Source organism: Hyperolius riggenbachi, chromosome 3, assembly GCF_040937935.1.
Source record: "Hyperolius riggenbachi isolate aHypRig1 chromosome 3, aHypRig1.pri, whole genome shotgun sequence".
In the NCBI taxonomy this organism is placed as follows: Eukaryota; Metazoa; Chordata; class Amphibia; order Anura; family Hyperoliidae; genus Hyperolius; species Hyperolius riggenbachi.
In genome coordinates this window covers 451,377,764-451,401,276 of record NC_090648.1, presented here as the reverse complement: position 1 = coordinate 451,401,276, position 23,513 = coordinate 451,377,764, and the positions used below count along the sequence as shown (strand labels likewise).

The following is a 23,513-nucleotide window of genomic DNA, read 5'->3' as shown; positions in this document are numbered from 1 at the left end:
ATATGTGCCTACAGTATAGGTTAGCTAGGTATATGTGCCTTCAGTATAGGTTCACTTGCCTAGTTGTCACTTACCTCCTTCCAGCTCCAGTGGTGATGTCCGCGGCTTTTCCTGATCTCCACTCCCTCAGCCACGGCTGCCTTGAGGGCAGATATGCAATCCGGCGGCTGAGGGAGCGCTCTGGCGGGCAAAGGGGTGGCAGGCAGCGTGCGCGGATGTGTTGTGCCCGGCACTGCCCCCAGCCATGACGGCGTGGCCGCGCCCCCTCTCTCCTTCCCTGCTTCCCTATTGGCCAGCAGCGCGTTCTACAGCTGCCGGACGCAAAATTTAATGGGACGTGGCCATGAAGCCGCAATCTACCGAGCATGCGGTCGCAATCTACCAGTAGATCGCAATCGACCTTTTGGGCAGCTCTTGCCTAGACTGTTTATTATGCAGGATTCTTCCATAGCATTCTGGGAGACTGTATGTATTATCTACTTGCTTTAGTTTTGTTTAGTAAACAAACATTCCATAGTGATCACCTTCCAGTACTAAAGATGTCGCAACCTGTTAAAATTCCAGAAAGAAAAATCAGGGAGAGGAAAGATTTTACATTGGCCCAACACTGACTAAATTATTTGTAAATTAATATTGTAAAAAGAAAAATAAGCAATTTTATTCATTATGTTATTTTAACTACAGGTCCTCTTTAACTGTCTCCAAAAACAATGTGAGTGAACTTGGGCTTTAAATCTACATCTCCCAACGCTGGCAAGATTCTTCCCTGTATTAAAGTACATATTTCACAGCTGCATGAGAAGTGAGCTTTGAATAAGCCTGCAGAATGAATACAGATTGCAGTATTTACACAAAGAAATCCCAGCACTACCACAACAGACGACAGAACAAGCTATGTTAACATCACACCGGCTCATGATATTATAGGGGATCTGAACTCAGAACTTCATCTCTGCTCTAAAAGATAAGCAACAGCATAATAAGCTTTAAAGGATACCCGAAGTGACATGTAACATGATGGGATAGACATGTGTATGTACAGTGCCTAGCACACAAATAACAAGGCTGTGTTCCTTGTTTTCTTTCTCTGCCTGAAAGAGTTAAATATCAGGTATGTAAGTGGCTGACTCAGTCCTGACTCAGACAGGAAGTGACTACAGTGTGACCCGGGCAGTTCTGACTTATCTGCTTGCATTCTGTTGCGCATTCACAATAAGTCTCATTTGCAATCACTCTGCAGTTCAGAGCAGTTCAGGATTCTGTCATGATTCCTCCTATTGTTTGCTGCAGTTGAACAGCAGCCAGATAGCCCTGGATTTTCTACATGCATGTTGTTGCATAACATTGTATGTATTTGTTATGAGAGTCCTTTTTCACAGTCAGCTAGCAGCTTGTAATCAAGCTAGCACAGGATTGAGTAATTACCATTCAGCTGTGTGGGAATTTGCATGCCTGCATCCATTGGCTGATGTCGACATAAAAGTCTGCCTCCCATTTCAGGCTCCGCCTGACATAGCGTACAGCTACTATAGTTGTCATTGGGGTCATGCCGTGAAAGTAGTTATTGTAAAATTGTATATAGCCTTGTTCTGTATTTTCCTGCATGCTGGACGTTTGCTGAACCCGTGGGGGTCAGTAAAGTCCACTATCCTGATAGCTTGGATTCTGCCATCACCTCGTTGGTGACTGGTACTATTCCTGCTAGTCTTGTTTTTGGGGACGTAACTATAGGCTGCGGTTGCTATTAGTTATGCCCCTTCCTGTTTGTCTTGTTTGTGCCAGTGTGGATGCTTGCTGGGGCAGCGATTAGTCTTGCAAGCATTCTGTCTGTCTTTCTGTTGTCTGTCTTGTTACTTAACCAGAGGGTCAGGTGGCAGCCGCCCTGGGCAACAGTCAGTCAACCTGTCTGTACATTGTTTGTCTTGTTACTCAGACCATAGGCAGTGCGGATTCGCACTGCGCAACCATTGTGTGTTATTTGTGGCGGTATCGGAAGCCCAGAGCTGCAGTTGCTCTGGGCAATCTTGCTAGCTTGTTCATTACTCCTGTGACAACCTGTGTAGCCTCTTCCATTACCCAGCTACATATCCTTGTTGCTCTTGGTGGTAGCTCTGCTTTCTACGTCAGCTTGTATGCTTGCTCCCCTAAGTCCTTTTAGGGTCAGCTAGTGGCCTGCCAGGCAGGGTCAGCAGGTGAAGAGCGAGCCCTCCAGTCTTGAGCATGTATGCTGACTCAGAAAGTATACCTCCCAAGCATTACAGGACTAGAGTTTTTTATATTACAATCTGGGATTGTTCTGCATGATGTATATTGTCATTTTTGCTTTTTGTAATTGCATGGTTGCGCATATCTATCTATCTATCTATCTATCTATCTATCTATCTATCTACTTCCTACTTGAGCTATGTATTGTGCCAACCCCAGTTTTAGGCATGACCCAGTCATGCTTGGCAAAAAAAAACCCTTTTCTGATTCTGATTTGTAATATACTTCAGATACTATCCTTAGTCTTGGACCATGATGGAGATTTCAGGGAATAATCCCGTCTGTCTACACTCTACACTTATGCTGAAACTAGTAGAAACTATTGGTGGGTTGGAGAGAAAAGTTAAAATGTTTACTCACTACTGATTTAGCATTTAGATCTGATAACCTGGAATTATAGTATATGTGGACATGACCTTTTCTAGAGGAAGGCAGGGCAGTACATTGCCAGGGGCGCAGAGATGCGTGTGTGTGTGTGTGCGCGCAGCTGAATCAGTTATAACTCACCTGTCCAGGATCCACACACACCATGTCTCCTTCCTGGTCCTAGGCAGTAGGCACCCGTCTAGGGCCAGGAAGGAGATTTAGCGTATGTGGATCCTGGACAGGTGAGTTATAACCGCTCCCGCTGTGCATTCTACATGCGCCCTTCCGCCACTCTCTGGCTACCTAAATGGGGGCTCTCTAGCCTTCTACAAGCATGGCTCTCTGGCTATCTAAAGGCTGATGTCAGGGCAGGTAATAGGCTGATTGCAGTCATATCAGAGGCCAAGCTCAGGGCAGACAGCAGGAAGATTGTAGTTGTATAACAGGCAAAGATCTGGAGCTTGAGCGGGTAATAAATGGAGGTCAAGCAAGCCAGATCACCAGGGGCGGCGCCAGGGGGGTGCAAGGGGGTGTTCAAGCACCCCCTAGAATTGTCCAAGCACCCCCTGGCGTGAACTGACTTCAGGCGTCTAAGAGACACTGAGTCAGTTCACAGCGGCAGCCCGGAGCAGCAGGCAGGGCTACGGTAAGATGGCCGCCCGAAGCCCTGCTCTGCAGACTTCGAGTCTGCAGTGCAGGGCTTCGGGCGGCCATTTTCCCGTAGCCCTGCTCTCAGCATGCAGGCAGGAAGTAACCTGACGTCCGGAAAGAAGAGGATCGTGGGAGCTGCGCGCCACAAGGAGGTCGGGACAGGAGGTCGGGAAAGAAGGTCTTCTGGCTGTAGGTGAGTAAATGGGTTTTTATTTTCTTTTTCAGGTGGTACTGCTGATTGTGGTCAGAACTGCTGAGGAAGGATTGTGCATATTGGAGTCATTTCTGCTACCGATTGTGCATATTGGGGCCATATCTGCTACCGATTGTGCATATTGGGGTCATATCTGCTACCGATTGTGCATATTGGGGTCATATCTGCTACCGATTGTGCATATTGGGGTCATATCTGCTAACGATTGTGCATATTGGGATCATATCTGCTAACGATTGTGCATATTGGGGTCATATCTGCTAACGATTGTGCATATTGGGGCCATATCTGCTACCGAGTGTGCATATTGGGGCCATATCTGCTACCGAGTGTGCATATTGAGGCCATATCTGCTACCGATTGTGCATATTGGGGCCATATCTGCTAACGATTGTGCATATTGGGGTTATTGAATGTGTTTTTTGTTCAAATCTGCTCACATTACGTGTATTTTCTTGAGAAAACCTGCACAATTATGTGAATTTTCTGGGGAAAGGGCCACCAAAACTTGGGCCCTCTGTCTTTGCGTTGCACTTTTAAAGGGAACCCGAGGTGAGAATAATATTGAGGCTGCCATATTTATCTCCTTTTAAGTAATACCAGCTGCCTGGCTGCCGTGTTGGTCCTCTGCCTCTAATTCTTTCAACTATAGACCCTGAACAAGCATGCAGCAGGTCAGGGGTTTCTGACAATATTGTCAGAACTGACAAGATTAGCTGCATGCTTGTTTCTGGTGTAATTCAGTTCACTACTACAGCCAAATAGATCAGCAGGGCTGCCAGGCAATTAGAATTGTTTAAAAGGAAATAAATATGGCAGCCTCCATATCACTCTCACCCCGGGTTCACTTTAAATTACAGTTAGCCCCGCCCTCATCCGGTCATGACCACGCCCATTTTTGCCGCAGGTTTTAGCCACACCAATTTTTTGCCGTGGCGCGCCATCAGCTACCCCGGAAATTGGTCCAGCACCTGCATAGCACCCCCTAAAAAAAATTCCTGGAGCCGCCACTGCAGATCACGAATGGAGTAGCCAATAGACTACCAGGAACAAATCAGGCAATCTGATCAGAGCTCTCAGCAAGATCCTGGTGCCATGAGGAGGCTTATAAAGGACACCTGGAGTGAGAGGCGTATGGAAGCTGCCATATTCATTTCCTTTTAAACAATACCAGTTGCCTGGCTGTCCTGCTGATCTCTTTGGCTGCAGTAGTGTTTAAATCGCATTACTGAAACAAGCATGCAGCTAATCCAGTCAGACTTCAGTCAGAAACATCTGATCTGCACATTTGTTCAGGGTCTATGGCTAAAAGTATTGGAGGCAGAACATCAGCAGGACAGCCAGGCAATTTGCTTTGTTTAAAATGAATTAAAAGTCAGCGTACATATCTGTCTCACATTAGGTGTCCCATATTGTCCTTGATGGAGGAGTATGGAAACATACATATGTGCTACCTATATATGCAGTACCATGCCTCAAAGCATACATGACTATGCATGGGCATTTGTCTTAGCAGGATACCTGACACCCATGAACTCTGCATGCAGGGCCAGGAAAAGGTTCTCCAGCCCCAGTGGTGTTGATTTTAAAGTGTGCCCCCCCCCCCCTTCCCCGAATTTGCCAAGCCCAATGTAGGTAGCAGATGTGGCTCCTGTATTAAGTAGGTTGCCAACTTCCTCCAGTATAGGTTGTCACATGCAGGGGCATAGCTAGAAATGACTGGGCCCCATAGCAAAAAAATTGTATGCTCCCCCCCCCACGACCTTCCAACCCCACGGACCTCCCACCCAAACATTCCTCCAGGACCCTCCACCCCAACATTCCCACACCCCTCTAAGTACAGTATAAGTAGCCAGGTCTATAGGTGTCCCCAGTTTAGGTAGTAGTCAGGGGCATAACTAGAAATCACTGGGCCCCCTTGCGAAAATTTTGATGGGCCCCCCACATAGGTGCCAGATAATCGTAATGGGGCAGTGTTCCACTATAAAATAATTGTAATGGGACAGCGTTTCACCATAAAATAATAGTAATGCAGCAATGTTTCACCATAAAATAATTGTAATGCAGAAATGTTTCACCATCAAATAATCGCAATGTGTGCAGCATTTCCCAAGAAATGAATCATAAAGTGGGCAGCATTTCACCAGAAATTAATCGTAAAGTGGGCAGCATTTCACCAGAAAATAATCACAGTGTGGGCATCATTTAACCAGAAAATAATCGCAATGTGGGCATCATTTCACCAGAAAATAATCATACAGTGGGCATCATTTCACCAGAAAATAATCGCAATGTGGGCATCATTTCACCAGAAAATAATCGCAATGTGGGCATCATTTCAGAAGAAAATAATCTCAATGTGGGCAGAATTTCACCATAAAATAATCACAATGCGTGCATCATTTCACCAGAAAATAATCATACAGTGGGCAGCATTTCACCATAAAAGAATCGCAACGTGGGTAGCATTAGCCAGATATGGGTGCCACTGCCCCCCCCCAGCATATAGGTTAGCCAGATATGAGTGCTACTGCCCCCTCAGCATATAGGTTAGACAGACATGGGTGCCACTCTCCCCCCCCCCCCCCCCCAGCATATAGGTTAACCAGACATGGGTGCCACTGCCACCCCAGCATATAGGTTAGCCAGACATAGGTGCCACTGCCCCCCCAGCATATACTTTAGCCAGACATGGGTGCCACTGCCCCCCCCAGCATATAAGCTAGCCAGACATGGGTGCCATTGCCCCCCTAGCATAAAGGTTAGCCAGATATGGGTGCCACTGCCCCCCTCCCCAGCATATAGGTTAGCCATATGGTGGTGCCACTGCCCCCCCTAGCCTGCCATATTGTGGTGGTGGTGCCACTGCCCCCCCAGCATATAGGTTAACCATATGGGTGCGACTGCCCTCCATCATATAGGTTAGCCATATGGGTGCCACTGCATGCCCCCTTATATAGGTTAGCCATACTGGTGCCACTGCGCCCCCTATATAGGTTAGCCATATAGGTGCCACTGCAGCCCCCCATATAAGTTAGTCATATGAGTGCCACTGCGCCCCCCCCATATAGGTTAGCCATATGGGTGCCATATGGCCACTGCCCCTTTATAAGTTGGTGGTTGGTCTGTCAGCAACTCTCTCTCCCTCCCCCCCGGCCCCCTCCCACCTCCGTCCACAGCAGCCAGCACCAGGCAAATACATACATACTTACACACACTCCTCCTTGGGTGATGCACGGTGGCGGGTCCAATCCAGGCAGGCCTCCGGCTCCAGGGCACGCTCCTCTGGTCCGGCTCCAGTCACAGCCAGTCCGTGGTCCGCTCCCTACTTCTTCCTCCGACGTCACTCCTCCTTCTTCCTCCCTGGCTGGAAGAAGGGCCGGCTGCCAGGGAGTATCAATGCGTGCTGGCCGGAAGTAGTCCCCCTCCTCACACCAGCCACGAGATGAGGGGGGCCTGCTCTTTTATAATTATCAGGGGGGGGGGGGGGGGCAGGCCCGGCATTACAATAATAAAAAAAAAGTTCTCTGACTGAGCTACGGGCCCCCTGTGACGTAGGGCTGCCATGGGCCCCATAGCAACCGCTATGGTTGCTATAGTAGTTGCTACGCCCCTGGTCACATGTATCCCCAGTTTTAGGCACCACCCCGCCCTAGGATAGATAACTAGATGTGCCCCCAGTATTAGACAGGCAGCCTCAATCCCCAGGATAGATAGCCAGATGTGCCCTCAGTATTAGGCAGGTAACCTCCCCTTCCCCAGTATAGTTAACCAGATAGCCCCCCCCCCCCTTCCCCGGCAAAATTGCAAGCAGAGGACTGTAGTAGTGCTATTTACCTCTCCTCTGCCCCAGTATCTTTGGCCATGTTGTGCCCTTCGTGGGGACATAGTACACTATGCTTCAAAGAGTTTAGAGAAGTCACAGATTATATCTTCACACTTTTCCCTGGGTAAATAATGGGCAGCTAGAAGGGAAGGGGGGAACATGGCAGCTCCTATAGCTATTGCAGCACTGTCCGATACAAATGTCTAACAGCAGCTTTTCATAGTCCACCAGATATTTTGGAGTCGTATCAAGCAGCAGACTGGGAATAAGTGAAAACTTTGAAGTTTCATACACACGTTCCTGAGTGTATGATAACTACTGACAGGAACGCTGGCGCACAGCCCTCCTGCAGCTGGGTTCTGTTTGACAAAGTGCGAATTGAAGCAGAGCCACAATTTTGAACATCAAACACAAGGGAGCGTTGGGAGAGCCTTCAGAAAAGTCCTAACTTCTTTATCAGAAGGACAGAAACGTTTCATCATGCTGGGTGATTCCTGACACCACCACAGCTACTGCAGCTTAAAGGGAACCTGAAGCAAGTAAAACACATGACGTACCTGCAAATGAATATTACATACTAACCTCACCATCAGTTCCTCTCAGAAGCTCACCATTTTCTTGTTACAGTGATCTCTTCCAGTTCTGACAATATTTTGTCACAAATGAAATATACCAGTAGCTGTCAGTTAGATATCAGCAGCTGTCAGTTACAACTGAATGTACAAGGTAATTTCCATGTTTCCCAATGGCTCAAGTGGGTGATATTACAGTTTAACAGTGTGCTGACCAGGAAGGAAGCTGTTATGGGCTAATGGCCATTTTCGAAATGGAGGACGGAGAATTCCATTGATCACAGTGGACAAATGGGAAGCAGGAGAGGAGAGAGAGATTGAGGAGGAGAGTACACGGGAGGTAAGTATGACCTGTGTATGGTTATTTTGACTTTTTATTTTCAGTCCAGGCTGAGGTTCTCTTTAAAGAGGAACTGTCTGTGACCAAGGATTGTACTTCATCCCAATCAGTAGCTGATACCCCTTTTCCCAGGAGAAATCTATTCCTTTTGGCTGAGTGCACACATGGCAGAAACGCTTGTGGAGCGGGAAACACTGCGTTTTATGCAGCAATGTAAGTCTATGGGACGCAGAAGGACTAGCGTTGCACTTGCGTTTTATAGTAAGCGTTCTGCAAACGCTTGTAGTGTTGCATAATATGCAGGCTGGCTGCCAAAACGCACATAATGAAAGTCTATGGTGATGCATATGCCTTGCGTTTTTAATGCGTTTTTTAATTGAAAAAAGTAAAGATCTCTGATGTGTTTCCGCTTCCTGTTGTTTTCCTAGTGATTTGCATAAATTAAAAAAAAGCATACAAAATGTATATGCGTTTTTCATTAGCAAACACTTTAAAGAGACTCTGAAGTCTCTATAAAAACCGTTTTTTATGAGAAAATCCACTTTAATATATTAGTCTTACCTAAACCGCCGCATCCCCGCCGCTCTAATCTAACTAAATCCCCCCAAACACCCTGGGGGGCAATTCGGACAGCGCTTCCATGAGAGGCAGAGCTATGAGCCGCAGCTCTGCCTCTCAGCGAGTCTGTCAGCCCGGATTGCCACCTCTCCCCGGCCCGCCCCTCTCAGTCTTCCTTCACTGAGAGGGGCAGGGGAGAGGTGGAGATCCGCCGCTGACAGACGTGTGTGAGGCAGGGCTGCAGCTCATAGCTCTGCCTCACACGGAAGAGTAGAGGGCAGCAAAATCCACGTTAGGGGGGATTTTGATAGATTACAGCCGCGGGGATGTGGCGGTTTAGGTAAGGCTAATATGTTAAAGAGGATTTTGTTATAAAAAATGGATTTTTAAGAGACTTTAGTGTCTCTTCGAAACGCACGCAAAACGCACTTGCAAATCGCAACTGTGCAATGCAAAACGCATTAATCAAACGCGCCTGCGGAAAACGCAGGATTTAAACGCTATGTCATATATGAACCCAGCCTTTCTCAAACAGAGAATCCGGGATGTCTGTATGGCTGATATTGTGGTGAAACCGCTCCCACAGCGTGATGGTTTTTCCTGTCTATGAGCCTTGTGGCAGTGTGGGAAATAACAGCTGTTTCCAACTGCCAAGCAACCAGTTAGAGGGTGTGGTTATAGGTAATTGCAGTTGGTGCTCCCTTTTCTTTCCTATCTGCCAGTAGTAAAGATGATGACTTGCAGGCTGATTGTGAATCAAATAACATGAACAAATTGCATGGCTAATATTAATCATTTCTTGATCTCTCTTTTTTTAACTTCTCACTTTGCAATGCATCGATTTATTTTTCTCCCCTTTTCGCTAAAATTCTTCTTTAACTGTCAGTCCATATATGACATGACGATCAAATCTGTCCTATTCCTGTACAGCATGACTAATGCACTTATGTATGCAGTGTCGTAGTTTATGAGCTCTGGGCCCCAGTGTGAGTTTGACATTGGGCCCTCAAGCGCTCTATACATAACAATTGATATGGAGTGCCAAAACCTGCTAAGGACAGCTGTAGTGTCAGAAAGGTGTAGGCTGGGGAGGAGAAAAGTTTAATGGCTACAATTAATCAAAGCACAGATAGAGGTGATCATTACCAGCATGGCACCGCACCAATAAAGAGCTTAGAAAGCAGTTGGAGGAGGGACCCCTTGTGGGCCCCTCTGGTCCTGGGGCCCTGGTGTGACCGCTACCTCTGCACCCCCTATTGGTACGCGACTGCACACGTGGGCAGCACGGTGGCGTAGTGGTTAGCACACTCGCCTTGCAGTCATGGCTGCGGAGTTGAGGAGTCGGAGGATTTTTGTACCAAATCCACAGCCCTGGTAAGTATTAGACTAGTAGTCGGAGTCAGAGCCATTTTGGATACCTGGAGTTGGAGTCAGTGGTTTCATAAACCTGGAGTTGGTACAAAAATCATCCTGCTTGCCTTGCTGGGTCAACAGTTCAAATCCCAGCCAGGGCACTATCAGCATGGAGTTTGTATGGTCTCCTCAGGTCTGTGTGGGTTTCCTCCGGACACTCCAGTTTCCTCCAACATCTCCAAAACATACAGATAAGTTAATTGGCTTTACCCCAAATTGGCCCTAGACTACGATACATGCACTACACAATACATACATAGACACATGATTATAATAATAATAATGGCAGTATTTGTATAGTGCCTTTCTCCTGTCGGACTCAAAGATTATGGTAGGGATTAGAATAGATTGTGAGCCCCTCTTGAGGGACAGTTAAGTGACAAGACAAAATACTTTGTATAGCGCTGTGGAAGATGTCAGCGCTGTATAAATACGAAATAATAATAATATGAGTGATCAACTATGTCATAAATAGGAGACACTGCTTGGATTTTCTATTTAAACAGCACATAGCCATCCTCTGGGAACCTTTCTGTCCATGGAGCAACTGATTGGCTTTCTACTTGCCAACGCTAATCCTCCTCACATTGGGATGTAAAGCTGGAGGATGATGGCTGTAATGTTGTACGCTATGGAATATTTATAAGGCAACCAGACAGTGAGCATGGCTCTTATGAAAAATGCATAGTGCTGGTTGCTATATGTGTGTAAAGAGACCGCACGCTTATACTACTGATCATCACATGATGCGTGCAGCTAGGCACTGGCGATTAGAGTCAATGCCCATCACTGCCGCAGCATCTTATAGCGCTGCACTGAGCCTTGCACACGGCTAGTTACGGTTACTCCGGGGGCATATTTATCATCAATCTAATTAGTAAATGCACACAAACTCACATTATGTGTCTTTAAGAACATCCACTAATGTGTTTAGAGCTTCTTCAAAGTACATGTTAAAAAAGGACGTGCCATGGTAATTTAGGCGCCGGGTAAAGCTGCTAGTAGGGTATCAGTAAAATTACCGATATTCTATTATTGCGCTCAGGCTGATTTCAGGTAATTTTTATTCCTGTTCATTCCCCGATCCTACATTAGGGCACTACATGGAGAAGATGAATTGCTTTTATTTGTATGTTATTTACGCTGGAGGTACTCTTTAAAACATACCTGAAGTGACATGTTACATGATGAGATAAATATAGATACATCTAGTACTAGCTCTACTGAGAAATTGCCTGAAATCTTTTTCTGTATTCCAGTACAGCAAGTGTTAAAAAAACTAGAGTTGTTATCTATGCAAAAAAGCTTGCGGTATTCAGTCCACTTCCTGAAAAGTAAATAGAAGTTAAAAGAGCTTTATCTGAGTGAGAAAAGGTTTATGATAAGGTTTTAGTGCTGGAAAACTCAAAAGGTTATTACTTCTGTTTGTTTTTCAGCTCAGCAAGGCATATCTGTTATGGGTGCTGCTTACAATTCAGTCTTAAAAGGAAGTCCTTAAACTGAAAATAAAAATGTGAGACTGTGGTCAGTTGCATAACGCACAAGTTAAAATAAGTGTGTGAACTGCAATGGAGACTGGATATAGATGTTAAAGGACAACTGGAAGCTTTTTGTTGAAGAAAGAGTTTAACTGCGCAGGACGGGTGCGGCCAGGCGCAGTGGCCCATGACATTAAAGTGGCAAAAAACAGAAGTGAGCTGCGGTGGGGGACCGGGGGATCGTTTTGTCCTGGTGCAGGCACAGGACGTCTGCAGGGGGACCGTAGAAGCCCAAGGTAAGGGCCCTTTTCCATTTGTGGAGTGATGCGGGTGCGGCTACCTAGCTGCAGCGCATCACTTCCGCTGCTGACTGCGTGACTTCCGCATCGGGAGATGCAGAAGCGTATGGAGGGGACAGCGGGCGGATGCGGCATGCTGCAGATTCTCTTATCGCTCCTCACACAATGCACGGAAAGGAAACTGTTCCATTGCCATGCATTGGATTCAGGACACCCGCGGTGCGATGCTGTAATGGAAACGGGCTTTTAAAGAGACACTGAAGCGAAAAAAAATAATACGATATAGTGAATTGGTTGTGTACTATGAATAATTACTAGAAGATTAGCAGCAAAGAAAATATTCTCATACTTTTATTTTCAGGTATATAGTGTTTTTTCTAACATTGCATCATTCTATAATATGTGCAGATTACACAACACTCAGCATTCAAAATGAGTCTTTCAGAGCAGTCTGTGAAGTAATGACCTCTCCTCTGGCAGAGTAAAAGTAAATAGTCCAGGAACAGTTGAGATAATAAAAGTCAGATAACAGCCCTCTCCATGACTAACTTAGTCGGAGAGTTTAATGGCTTGTTTGCATAGAGATAACAACCGGAGTTTCTCAACTCTTCCTGTACTGGAAACAATTACACTGATGTATCTGATCTTTATGTTTTATTTCTTAGCTGTACTACACATACAAATCATAATATCATAATTTTTTTTTCGCTTCAGTGTCTCTTTAAGTAAAACTTTTTTTTTCTTCAATTCAGAACCTGCATGCAGCAAGTTAGAACAGGTCCATACGATTGTATGGGCAGTGAGTTGACAAGCAGAACTATTCTGCAATGCAAATGATGCACTGTGAACTAGCCCATAGTAAAACAAATACAGTTAATCATCTCATCAATTTATTTCCACTTCAGGTTTGCAGGCATGTTCCCGCGATATCATGATAGACATAACAGACTTGAAAGATAATCAGCGGGTAGCGGTTTCGTACGTGACGTCATGCGGGGGGCGGGGGAGCAGCGTGCACAAAGGAAACGGCTGTCACTGGGAGTGAGTTGATCTGCCAGGTGGATCACTTGTGTGGCGGGGGTTGGGGATCGGGCACCTCTGTACACACTCCTGATTACCGGTTGAGGCGGTCGTTATCAGCTGCCTCATCTGCATTTAGTCAAGCTTGTACGAAGCTTTTGTGTCACTCAATCTGGATAGACAGTGGGATGTGGGGGATGGGTGGAAAAACAAGGGGTGGGGGGAGAGCGCACTCAGGTTGTCATTCAATAAAAATGGCTAGCCAGCCGTGGAATATTCTCACCTGGATCTGTGGCTGACTGTCCCATACCGGGTAGCCAGCAGAAAGGCTTTGTCCCAATTGGACCGGGGACCAAGTCTTGGCAGAAGTCCTCCTCCACAAGGCGTGCAGACGATAGCCTCCTTCAGAGCTGTAGTAGCTGGCCGCTGCTCAGGTATATTTTCCACCTAGCCTGAGTGCTGTGATGCCGCTATAGGCGGCTGCACTGTCAGGCAGTCGTGGGTGGGTTAAGAAATTTGGGTTTAAAGGGACACTTAAGTCAAACAAAAAAATGAGTTTTACTCACCTGGGGCTTCCAATAGCCCCCTGCCGCTGTCCGGTGCCCTCACCGTCTCCCTCCGATCCTCCTGGCCCCGCTGGCAGCCACTTCCTGTTTCGGTGACAGGAGCTGGCAGGCTGGGGACGCGAGTGATTCTTCGCGTTCCTGGCCACAATAGCGCCATCTATGCTGCTATAGCATATATCATATACCATATAGCAGCATAGAGGGTGCTAATGTGTCCGAGAACGCAAAGAATCACTCGCGTCCTCAGCCTGTCAGCTCCTGTCACCGAAACAGGAAGTGGCTGCCGGCGGGGCCAGGAGGATCGGAGGGAGACGGCGAGGGCACCGGACAGCTGCAGGGGGCTATTGGAAGCCCCAGGTGAGTAAAACTCATTTTTTTGTTTGACTTAAGTGTCCCTTTAAGCAATTTGCCAGTGCAAGTGTATGCAAGTAGGAAATAGGTGCCGTATGAATCAAAAGTAAAAACTTTTATTGTAGCTAAGCAATGCGTTTCAGAGGGCTCAACCCTCTTTTTTATCAGGCTAAAAGTTTTTACTTTTGATTCATATGGCAGCCACTGTCTATGAGCAGCGGCCAGCTACTACAGCTCTGAAGGAGGCTATCGTCTGCACGCCTTGTGGAGGAGGACTTCTGCCAAGACTTGGTCCCCGGTCCAAGTGGTACAAAGCCTTTCTGCTGGCCACCCCGTAAGGGACAGTCAGCCATGGATCCAGGTGAGAATATTCCACGGCCGGCTGGCCATTTTTATTGCATGACAACCTGAGTGCGCTCTCACCCCACCCCTTGTTTTTCCACCCATCCCCCACATCCCACTGTCTACTGCAAATAATATACCACCTAGAGTGGCACCCAAGAGAGCAGCACCATCTGATGACAACTACACAGACTTGCACAGTATTGTCAAGATCGCTCCCTCTGTCCAACACAGGGGTTTAGGCTCCTTTCCTCTTCACTCAATCTGGATAAGCAGCTTGTGCCGGGTATTGCACTTAAAGATAACACTATTGTACTTGCTAAGTCATACTCTGTTTCTCTGCTTGTCTCCTAAAGCCATACAAATATTTGGAATGGCCTGACAGTGTAGTTATAGAGAGTGTTTAAAATGTGTGTACTTAAAGGAGTTCTGTTACGGGTTATTAAGGAGGAAAACAGACACTTACCTTGGGCGTCTATCAGCCCCCTGCAGCGGTAATGTCCCACGGCGGCGTCCTCCCATCTGCCGTTCTCCGCCGCCGGCTCCGGTCTAGCGCGGCATGGAATCCAACTGCGGCTGCGCTACAGTGGCCGCGCACCCGCTCGCTTCCGCCTGCGTCATCGGAAGCTTACTGCGCAAGCGCAGTACAAGGCTCCGTTGTACTGCGCCTGCGCAGTAAGCCTCAGATGACGCGAGCGGAGGCGCGGCAACGCGCATTATTCGTCTGTGTGACAGCCGAATAATAGCCCGGTGCCGGCTGCGGGGAACGGCGGATGGGAGGAGGACGGCGTGGGACATTACCACTGCAGGTGGCTGATAGAAGCCCCAGGTAAGTGGCAGTTTTTCTCCTCAGGAACCCCCACAGAACCCCTTTAAAGCGGTATAAAACCCTGACATAATATTCAATAAAAACATGTTTTCCTACTTTTTATATGCCATACGGTTATCATATTTGCTTTTGTGCATAAGTATTATTATTCATTTAGAAATTACAAGTTTCCAAAGTACACTTTTTTGCTCTGAGAGCTGACTTTGCATTTTATTCATAACTGTTTTTTTCATGTTGAAATATAAGCAGAAATACTTTCTGTCTGTCTGTCTTTGTTCAGGAGACTCTGCAGTGTGAGAGAAGTGTTTGTTTACATTTCTCCCTTGATACAATTAAACACAAGATAATGTTATCTCTAGTTCGGATGGGTCCAGCTTTTCCGACATTGAGCTTTTCTGTCCTGTGTTTAACCCTTTGAATGCTGTTCTAGAAAAAAAACTGCTGGTAGTATATAATATGCTCTAAATAATGTTTAAGAGCAAAGAAGAATTGCTGGGTTTCATTCCGCTTTAATACCTTTCAGAAGGTAACATCAATTGTAAGAGGCATAAATTATACATTTAAGTTATAAATGCCCAAGCTGATCACACATCAGAGAGATCTCCGTTCAACATCATAAGTAAACAGATAAAATGTGTACTTTACAGGAAATGTGTAGCTTTTTAGAAATAGGCATTGATTCACATTTTAATCATTTTAATCATTTTAAAGAGGAGCTGTCAGCTATACTATCTCAGGAAAAAGGAGGAGGACCCTGCCCAAAGGCTTACAAACTAGAGGGAGAGGTAGGGTCACGAAAGTTAGGGGTCCAGAGTTCAGCTGTGGGTTTGGAGCACTTGTGAGGGGTGGTAGGCCAGAGTGAAAAGGTGAGTTTTGAGTGCCTTCTTGAAGATGTTGAAGGAGGGGGCTGCCCTAATGGGTAAAGGTAGGGAGTTCCATAGTGTTGGAGCAGCTCTTGAGAAGTCCTGGAGGTGTGCATGGGACTGGGTGATGCGGGGGGCGGTCAGGCGAAGTTTATTGGAAGAGTGGAGTGAGCGGCTAGGTGTGTACCTCTGAGTAAGATCGGAAATGTAGGTTGGGCAGGTTTTGTGGACAGATTTGTAGGTCAGACACAGTATCTTGAATCTGATTCTGGACTGGATAGGAAGTCAGTGGAGGGATTCACGGAGGGGAGCCGCCCTGGTGGAGCGATGGGAGGAGTAGATAATTCTGGCTGCCGCATTCATGATGGACTGCAGCGGGTAATTCGGGTCACAGGGAGACCAGACAGAAGGGCATTGCAGTAGTCAAGGTGGGAAATTATGAGAGCATGGATGAGGAGTTTGGTGGTGGCAGAGGTCAGGAAAGGGCGGATCTTGCAGAAGTTACGAAGGTGGAAGTTGCAGGACTTTGTGAGGTTTTGGATGTGGGGAGTGAAGGAGAGTGCGGAGTCCAGGGTGACACCCAGACAGCGTGCTTGAGAGGTAGGGCGAATGGCGAATGGTAGTGTGATTAACAGTGACATGCACATCTGGGAGGTTCAGGGATGGGGACTCTTTTTGAAGGAAGTTGTGAAGGAGCGGTTTGATAGGTAATTATACAAATGAAAGAGGAGGCAGAAAATTGGGAGGAACACATGAAAAAAGGAATCTGATGCGCAAGGAAGCTGTTCATAAAAGAAAGGGACTGATGAACATGGATGTTCACATCAGAGGAGGCTGCCCAGGGAATGGGATGGGCACTGCTACACAAAAAAGGGGAACCACAACATACTTGGCCTAGGGGCACAAAAAGTATAAATCCGGCCTTGGCTGACACACTTGAGGACTCCAGCTGAGATCTAAGTACCGCCAGCATGGTAACAGGAAAAAAGGGCGCCGGCAGCTATTGGACAAAAAGGGCGCCGCCATTCACTCCCATAATAAATATCGTTTAATGGGTGCTGAACAGGAAAAAAGGGCGCCGGAGATTATTAACGTTTTACAAACGGCGCCCGGAGATTTTTAATGTTTTATAACTGTGCTTGTGAGCAGGGCCGGCCCGCTCATGAGGCGGGGTGAAACTTTTGCCTCAGGCGGCAAATTTCCAGGGGCGGCACCCGCCCGTCCGTGGGTGCGGGGAGCCGGCCCGCCGAGCTGGAGGGGTAGCTGGCAGGACGGGGGTATTGGGCCAGCGGCGGGGAGGGGGGTCGGACCCCCCCCTCCCTCGCCTGGGTCCCCCGTCCTCCGCTCCCCTCCAGCCTAAATAGAAGCAGCCGTATGCGTAAGAGGCACGGGCGGGGAGACACTCACCTCCTCCTCGCTCCAGCGTGCGCTCCACTGACATCACTTCCTGCAGGACGCTGCAGGAAGTGACGTCAGTGGAGCGCACGCTGGGAAGAGGTGAGTGGCCTCCCCGCCCGTGCCTCTTACACATACGGCTGCTTCTATTTAGGCTGGAGGGGAGCGGAGGACGGGGGACCCAGGCGAGGGAGGGGGGAGGGGCGGCGGTGACAATTTTTTAAAAATTTGCCACAGGCGGCAAAAAGTCTAGGGCCGGCCCTGCTTGTGAGGATTTAAGTTTAGAAAATACGCCCGTGACGAATAATGTTTATAAAAATACTAAACATATTTATCGTATTTAACTTAAAACATTATTTAAAATGTTATCCCTTACTGTTTGTAAAACATTATTATTCACAAAATAAAGCGATCAGTACGTAACGTAAATAGCAATATATTTTTTACAGTCACTATTTGTAAAACATCATTATCCACACAATAAAATTATTTAAAATTTGTATTCCTTAATGTTTGTAAAACATTATTATTCACAAAATAAAGTGATTAGTACATAATGTAAATTGCAATATATTTTTTACAGTCACTATTTGTAAAACATTATTATCCACATAATAAAGCGATCACTAAGGGGGGTGGTTAGGGTTAGGCACCAATAGGGGGATCTTAGGGTTAGGCACCACCAGGGGGGTCTTAGGGTTAGGCACCACCAGGGGGATCTTAGGGTTAGGCACCACCAGGGGGGTCTTAGGGTTAGGCACCACCAGGTGGGGTCTAGGGGTTAGGGATAGGTACAGGGTGGGTTCTGTGTGAGAGTAGGGTTAGGTATAGTTACAGTACAATATACACCACCAGGGGGGTGGTTAGGCACCACCAGGGGGGGGGGGGTCTCAGGGTTAGGCACCACAGGGGGGTGATTAGGGTTAGGCACCACCAGGGGGGTTTTAGGGTTAGGCACCACCAGGGGGGTCTTAGGGTTAGGCACCACCAGAGGGTCTAGGGGTTAGGGATAGGTACAGTGTAAGGGATAGGTACAGGGAGGGTTACTGTGTGAGAGCAGGGTTAGGTATAGTTTTAGTAAACATAAACATAATTATAAGTTTCACTTTTGAAACAGGGAAGATTAACGTTTTCACAATTGCCGATATCATACACATTATTTCATGATTTATACATTAGTAAAACATTATTTGTAAATGAAATACTACTGCTTATCGTTTACACCCCGTGCCCTTTTTTCCCGACGCCCTTTTTTTGATGTACGCCCACCAGCATACCCACTGACATGCTCAACTCTGTCCTGTGTAATGAGTCAGTACAGTAACAGTGGAAGAATGTTAGAGGAGGAAAGTACAGTGACCAGATCTTTGTGGGTTGAACCTGGGACAGGGGGAGGGGCGTCAAAAAATGGGGGGGAGGCGGCGTGTGCAGCGCCGAGAAATGGGGGGGTTGCGTCGCGCCGAAAAATGGGCATGGCCAGGACATTGTATGGGCGGAGCTAACATGATGATGAAACAGCGAGGCATAACAAAGTAGTGTTTACGCCATGATGTGGTCAAACGAGGATTCGCATCATGGGTGTGCAGAAACTGTGTGATGCCATTTAATAGTATACCGTAACACCAAAACAGCAAACATAGCCAACTATGACCATTAAATAATAAATGCAGCAACAGTTACCCCAGACACCAGAAAATAAACGCAATGTGGGCAATATGTCAGCACAAAATAAACGCAATGTGGGCAACATGTCAGCACAAAATAAACGCAATGGGCAACATGTCAGCACAAAATAAACGCAATGGGCAACATGTCAGCACAAAATAAATGCAATGTGGGCAACATGTCAGCACAAAATAAACGCAATGGGTTAAACATGTCAGCACAAAATAAACGCAATGTGGGCAACATGTCAGCACAAAATAAATGCAATGTGGGCAACATTTCAGCACAAAATAAACGCAATGTGGGCAAACATGTCAGCACAAAATAAACGCAATGCGGGCAACATTTCAGCAAAAAATAAACGCAATGTGGGCAAAGATGTCAGCACAAAATAAACGCAATGTGGGCAACATTTCAGCACAAAATAAACGTAATGTGGGCAAACATGTCAGCACAAATAAACGCAATGTGGGCAACATGTCAGCACAAAATAAACGCAATGTGGGCAACATTTCAGCACAAAATAAACGCAAAATGGGCAAACATGTCAGCACAAAATAAATGCAATGTGGGCAACATTTCATCACAAAATAAACGCAAAATGGGCAAACATGTCAGCACAAAATAAACGCAATGTGGGCAAACATGTCAGCACAAAATAAATGCAATGTGGGCAACATGTCAGCACAAAATAAACGCAATGTGGGCAACATTTTAGCAGAAAATAACGCAATTTGGGCAACATTTTACCTGGAAAAAAAAGCATTTACTCACCTGTCAGAAGTCTCCTCTCGCTCCTGGCAGGCATCTGGCATGCTGCTCACAGGACGATCTTGCTCCTGCAGTCTCCCGCGCTGACAGGCAGAGCAGGGCTACTGGAAGATGGCGCCTGAAGCCCTGCACTGGAGACACAGCGCTGCATAATATGTTGGCGCTTTATTAATACCAGAAATAAATACAGGGCTTCGGCAGCCATCTTCCCACAGCCTTGCTCTGCCTGCTGGAGACTATGCAGGCTGGAGCGGGGCTGCAGGCTATGAACTGGCGCAGCGTCTATTAGACGCTTCGGCCAGTTCATTCAGTACGGTGGCCAGAGTCCCGAGGCCGGGACGTCCCGCGGCTAAAAGCGGAACGTTTCCCGGGACCTCATGCAGCCTGGGACAGCGGACCCCGAAGGCAGGAACGCGTCCCGGGTAATGCGGGACGTATGGTCACCGTAAGGAAAGGGATGGAATTTTGATTCCTGCTTTGTGCAGAGTACTGATCCAATGATGCAGGCAGAGAGATGATCTGCAAACTTGCTCTGGGTCATTGTTTCATTAAGGTATGAACGCCAGGTGACCATTATGTCAGCCAGGCAATTACTGATGGTATTTTTTTTACTTTCTTGAAGGTGGCAGCTTCCATGCAGGCAAAAGAAGAATGCAAAAAAAAAAAACTGGCAGCAGTACTACAAACACAATGATACCCACAATTCACCATAAACTGTAGAAGACAGAAGTTATAACACAAGTAGTTTTAATAAATGTTGAAAGCAAAGCTGAAGGGAAAAAAAAGAATAGGTCAGTGGCGTAACTACAATTCATGGGGCCCCAGTGAAACTTTGATACCCCCCCCCCACCAATTTTCACGCCCTTTGCCTTGCCTTCCCTTTTTTGTTTTTGCCCTTCACTGCCTTGGGTCCCATCTCACAAGGGTAATAAAACAAGTGTGACCATCATGATTTTCACACCCATAACAAGCCTGTGCTCCCCTATGTGTACAAGCACAGCTGCAAGTCCTAGTGTGGTTTGCGCCTGCGGAGTAGAACAGAGGAAAGAGTTGTGCATGAGCTGCTTCATGCTGCTGTGCAGGTGCGGTCCGTACTTTGCGTCTGGGGAGCACTGCCATGAGCAATATTCAATAGTAATGCCAAATACTGTAAAAAACGGAGGAAGGTATGGAAGTAGAAAGATCGAAGAAGCCTTTGGACTATCCAGAGGGACCCCCTTACTGAGAAAAAAAGTGTTTTGTTTTTTTAAGGGAACCCGAGGTGGAAGGACTATGGAGGCTGCCATATTTTCTTTCCTTTAAAACAATACCAGTTGCCTGGCAGCCCTCCTGATCCTGTGTCTCTAAAACTTTTAACCATAGAACCTGAACAAGCATGCAGCAGATCAGCTACATTTACCCAGGTTTTACTGGATTAGCTATATGCTTGTTCTACAGTTTTGACTCAGATGCTACTTATATCAAACGATCAACATGGCTGCCAGGCAACTGGCATGGTTTACAAGGAAATAATATGGGAGCCACCATATCCCTCTTACCTCAGGTTCCATTTAATCCCTTCAGGTACTAAACTGACAGTTTTCTGCCCTTGTCAGGCCTGCTGGGAGTGTCATCCATGGGCAGGTGATGGCTCTACTGAGCAGGCCAGTGGCTGCTGCCTGAGGTACCCCATTGAGCTGTGGGCTGGAGAGATCTACCACAGCACTTCTCCATTGTTGAACATAGAACTCTCAGCTGCTCCTGCATCAGATGAGGAGGGGGGCAACAGCTGCAGTAAGTGTTATTCTGACACTTCTCTTATTTGAAAATCACAGTTTAGTTCTCCTTCATAACTGTAGCTATGCACATATAAAGTCATCACTTTGCCCCTCAAAGTTCAGCAAAGGACTAAATTGGTCAGCCTATCTAGAAAGTCTATAGAGATTGGCCATTGTGGAATGGTGCCTCTGAAATCTACACTGGGCACAGCAGCATGCCATGCAATAGTTATTTCATCTCCAGTCTAACTAGAAGGTAAATAAAGGGGTGTGGCTTCTAATAGCAGGGGCGTGGAGTTGGCAGTCTATGGCTGTAATGCTGGAATGAACTGCCTAGCTAACAGAACTCCACCCCTTCCTCCTGAGGACCCACTTCCTGGATAGATTCTAGATTATTTGGGTCGACAGGAGATGACATCATTACTGACAGGGTGGATTGAAAGGGTTTAGGCCTCACCTCAGTGGCCAGATCTCTATATTCAGACATCCCAGGTAGGAGATCAAAGTGGGCAAACATATAATTGTAGTTATGGGTGTAAGCAAAGCTATCCTAGTGGACCTGAACTCTTGCACAGGACACAAGGAAACCAAAACAGAAATGCACCCTGTATATATTTAAATAATTTAGCCTGTGTAAATCCCCCTCATTTGTGTCTAATCATTAGTTGTAATTTGATCCTTCCCCCTGTGCCACATGACTGCCTATGGCAGATAAGCTAATTTGAAAGCACAGGCTGTAAACAATATGTCTGCTTCCATAAATCAGGAAATAGAGACTGCAGGTTTATTTTAGGATTTGTATGAGCTGTAACAAAGAAATGTTTTTTGTTTAAAGTTTATTATGCTGTTGTGTATCTTTTAGAGTAGAGAGGAGTTCTGAGTTCAGGTCCGCTTCAAAGTGCGGAAATTCACTTCAGGTTACATACATACTTTTGGGTACCATAGAACCTTCTAACCTTACTAAGCTGAGTGCATGTAAAGATAAAACTGGTCAGAATAAGGTGTACGTAATAAAAGGCCACAAGGAAATGTGGGCACCCAGGTAAGCTGATAGTAGAATATCGGTGAATCGATATTCTACTATTCAAGTTTAAAGATACATTGTAAATATTTGATGTTTTACTATAGCTAAGGGCTTGCTTCCACTACATGCAGATTGGATGCAGAATGGATGCAGAAAAACTGACTCCAATGAATGCCTATGGGAAAATCTGCATCAGAAACATCGTGTTTAGTAGAAACAGGCACATAGGCATTCATTGGAGAATGCATCCATTCTGCATCCAATCTGCGTGTAGTGGAAACTGGCCCTAAACCTAACCCTACTCTCACAAAGCACCATCCCCTCTGACTCCTAACCCTAACTGTTCCCCCCCCCTGCACAGACACCCTTCCTGATGCCTAACCCTAAGGCCCCTTTTACACTTACGGTAATCAGTTGCTCTCAGTTATAACTGAAAGGACAACTGATTTTCAAAGTAATGTCCATGGTTTCCTATGGCACAGTTCACACTTAACACGTTTCAACTGAAATCTTTTTTACACTGCACTGCTATAAGGGAAAAAAAACACGTACCAACTGATTAACTGTAAATGGGAACTTACCGTCTCCCCTATGCAGACACCCTTCCTGATGCCTTTCTCTAACTGCTTCCCCCTCCCTCGCACAAACACCAAACCTGATGCCTAACCTTAACCAGCCCACCCACGCCTAACTTAAACCGCCCCCTGCACAAACACTCTACTTGATGCTTTAACCCCCCCGCACTCACACACGCACTACCTGACGCCTAACTATCCCACCTGCACAGGCATCCTTCCTGATGTCTATACCTAACTGCGTCCAACCCCCCACAGGCACCCTACCTGACGTCTAACCTTAAAGTGAACCTGAGGTGAGAGTTATATGTAGGCTGAAATATTTATTTCCTTTTAAGCAATACCAGTTGCCTGGCAGACAAGCTGATCCTCT

The 23,513-nt window shown here is 46.5% G+C and overlaps 1 protein-coding gene across 4 annotated transcripts in view; it reads left to right on the top strand.

The window, feature by feature from the left end:
- TMEM178B (transmembrane protein 178B) overlaps window positions 1-23,513 on the top strand; it is a 575,441-nt gene that overhangs the window by 47,097 nt on the left and 504,831 nt on the right. The window contains exon 1 of one of the 4 annotated variants that reach the window (XM_068272986.1): window positions 21,932-22,033. The exons of the other annotated variants lie outside the window; for them this stretch is intronic. The gene's annotated coding sequence lies outside the window, so the exon portion shown is untranslated. Of the gene's footprint in view, window positions 1-21,931; window positions 22,034-23,513 lie in introns of those variants that run through there. 4 annotated transcript variants of the gene reach the window in all.